Here is a 2,849-nt window from a genome sequence, read left to right as displayed (position 1 = left end):
GTGTCACTAATAAAAAAAATAAAAAACAAAAATAACAAAAAAACAATTTAGTAATAATAAATAAAAGTAATTTTTAGAAAAGTAACAAGCTACATCAATTGAAAAAAAATTTTTTATTGTTAATTTTTGTTTTAAACCTTTTTTATTTTTATTTCATATCAAATATGTCTAAAGTTCTAAGAAATATTAGATTAAATGAAAAAAAATAAAAATCAAAAAGAAAACGATAATAAAAAAATAAAAATAAAAAGTTTTTGAAAAGTGCGTCCATTACTATTTTTTTTTATTTATTTATTTTGGTCTTGAAACTCTTTTCATAAATAAAATAAGAATAAAAAAATAGTTTTAAATTTTAAATTTCTGAATATGAATTTCAGTAAATCAATTTGTGTATCTTTAGGAATATGCCTTTGAAATCAATTATAACTATTTCTTTCCATAAAATTAGAGTTTAACTAAATACCACGAAATTAGGGCGCTGTTAGTTTTGTTTGAAAGTATGTGGAAAATTATGTTAATTGATCAACTAAATGGGAAAAATTTACTTTTTTAGTTTTCCCTCATTTGTTTTAACGCAAGAGAGGTAGAAAGTCAGAAAAATCCTTAGTACCACGAAATTAGGGACACTTACCTTAATGAGTCACGTTATTGCTTTAAGCAGATGCTACGTTTCTGATGCAATAGAGAGCAATGTAGAGTTAGCTGATAGTCCGAGAGAAAAAAGCCTAGATTTGTTGGATACAGCGTTTCTACAACTAGAAGCAATAAAACATATTCTCCTGAGCTAGATATTAAGCAAGCATCCGAAAATTGGAAGGAATCTCGGGATTTGGTGAATTTAATGCCCCTATTACCGTTTACAACTCAACTTAGTTGGGTTGTAATTAAAACAACTCAACTTTAAGACAACTCAACTCCTGTTTGGTATTACGAATTACAACTTATTTCAGTTGAAATTGAATTGAGTTGCCAACTTCAGAAAGTGATGATTTGACAGATAAATAAACAGCTGATCAATTTGTGGCAGAAATTTAAGCATTTTCAAATGTGATTTTTTTATTAATATTATATGAAATCTATTTTATAATGACAAAAATGTTGGTGATTGACATTTCGCGAATACGGAAAACATTCGCGTGATCATTCCAATCCCTTGGAACTACCAAGCACCAAGTAAGAAAATGTTTAAGTGACAAACAAATAATGAGTTTCATATGAAGTTATTTTGCAGATTTGAAAGGAAGCATTTTACTCAGTACTAAACAAAATTAAGGACCATTTCCGCATACGCGTTCGTATTTTAAAATTATGCGCCATACTCCGATTCCTTGCTGACGGCAGCTATCAAATATGATGTGGAAATGATTTTGGTGTTGGACTGGTTTTAGATATTATTGAGGAGAATATTTGTGCGAAGTAGATTAAAACCCAAACAGAAAAAACTGTATTTTACTCAAATAGGATTCCCAGGAGTAGTGATAAGTATCAATGGGACTCGCATAATTATTTCACCTATTTTGGCTGCATCCGAACTGCGGCCAGCCTCGTCCAACTAAGGTCAAAAAGTTATTCAATGTAATTCGTTTAAACTTTGTTTTTTCTAGAAATGTGTACAAAATTGTTGATTATTGTTTGATTAAAAAAGGTTTAACTACCGGCTTTAAATGTTTTGCTTTTTTTTTGGTAACGTTTTATAAGCCCGTGCACCATCTAACTCTTATCAAAGGTGGTATCAAAAGACGGGTTTCCATCTCCGTTTTTAGGATTCGAGAGCGGAAATTAAAAATTTTATTTCTTTTGAAAGATATTTACAAAGACCCACAAAATGGCCCGAGAGGGTACGAAATATGTGGCCCGTTCCACAGTTTTTTTTTTGCACAGAACATCTTTTTGCGTTGGCGGCCTTTGGCCGCGATTCGTAAAAATAACTCTGGTTGAGTCCAACACCTTTCTGCATAGCTGTATACAACAAATCTGGCAAAATACAACAACCACATGAAATTAGATTTTATTAGAAATAAAATTTTTAATTTTTGTGGTAATTCTTTACGACAGCATGACACTGCTAATACGTGTCCAAAAATATCGAGAGAGGTATTAAACGATGCGTCTTGGCATCAGTATTAATAATCCGAAGGCGGAAAATAAAAATTTTAACTCCTTCAAAAGATATTAAACAAAAACCGAAAAAAGACAACAACATTACAACAACCACATGAAAATCGCCAACTTCAACTACAAATATCTCCGGACAAGAGATAAAATGTTTCTTTTCCGCCTTCGGATTATTGTTCTCGAGATTAATACGCGTCTCGATATTTTTGGACGCGTATTAGCAGTGCCATGCTGTCGCAAAGAATTACAATTTTTGTTTTCGGATTCTTAAATCGGAGGTCGAAACGTGTCTTTTGATATCAACTTTGAACATCTTTGTTAAAAATTAAGTGGTGAACCGTCTTCTAAAACGTAACATTTTTTCAAAACAACTGCAAAATTGCATGAGACAACTGCTAGTAAGCAGTTGTAAGATTTTGACGTCTTTGACAACTACACCAACACAAGGTTGTAAACGGCAATGCCACAAAAAGTTGTAAGACTAGACAACTCAACCGAAATTTTTTTTGACAGGTTGAGTTGTAATCTGTAATACCAAATTGCGAAATTTCAACTCAACCAGAGTTGAGTTGTAAACGGTAATAGGGGCATAAATGAAAACGTAGATTCTAATAACGACAATTACTTAGAAGAGGAACTTATTGAAATTCCTGTTGACAGGAAATGTTAAGTGATTTCGCCGGCGGAAATTAATGAACTCAATTTTTTGATACGTGCGGCCCAAAATAGGGACA

The 2,849-nt window shown here is 31.8% G+C and overlaps 1 long non-coding RNA gene across 1 annotated transcript; it reads left to right on the top strand.

Annotated features, from left to right (window-relative positions):
* The first annotated feature begins 839 nt into the window (after positions 1-839).
* LOC137248047 (uncharacterized) lies at positions 840-1,666 on the top strand. The gene is made up of 2 exons (XR_010952026.1): positions 840-1,173; positions 1,232-1,666. It is a non-coding gene; the product is annotated as an uncharacterized lncRNA (long non-coding RNA).
* The last annotated feature ends 1,183 nt before the right edge of the window (positions 1,667-2,849 follow it).

Source organism: Eurosta solidaginis, chromosome 4, assembly GCF_040869045.1.
Source record: "Eurosta solidaginis isolate ZX-2024a chromosome 4, ASM4086904v1, whole genome shotgun sequence".
Taxonomy (NCBI): domain Eukaryota; kingdom Metazoa; phylum Arthropoda; class Insecta; order Diptera; family Tephritidae; genus Eurosta; species Eurosta solidaginis.
This window is presented reverse-complemented; position numbering and strand designations above follow the sequence as displayed.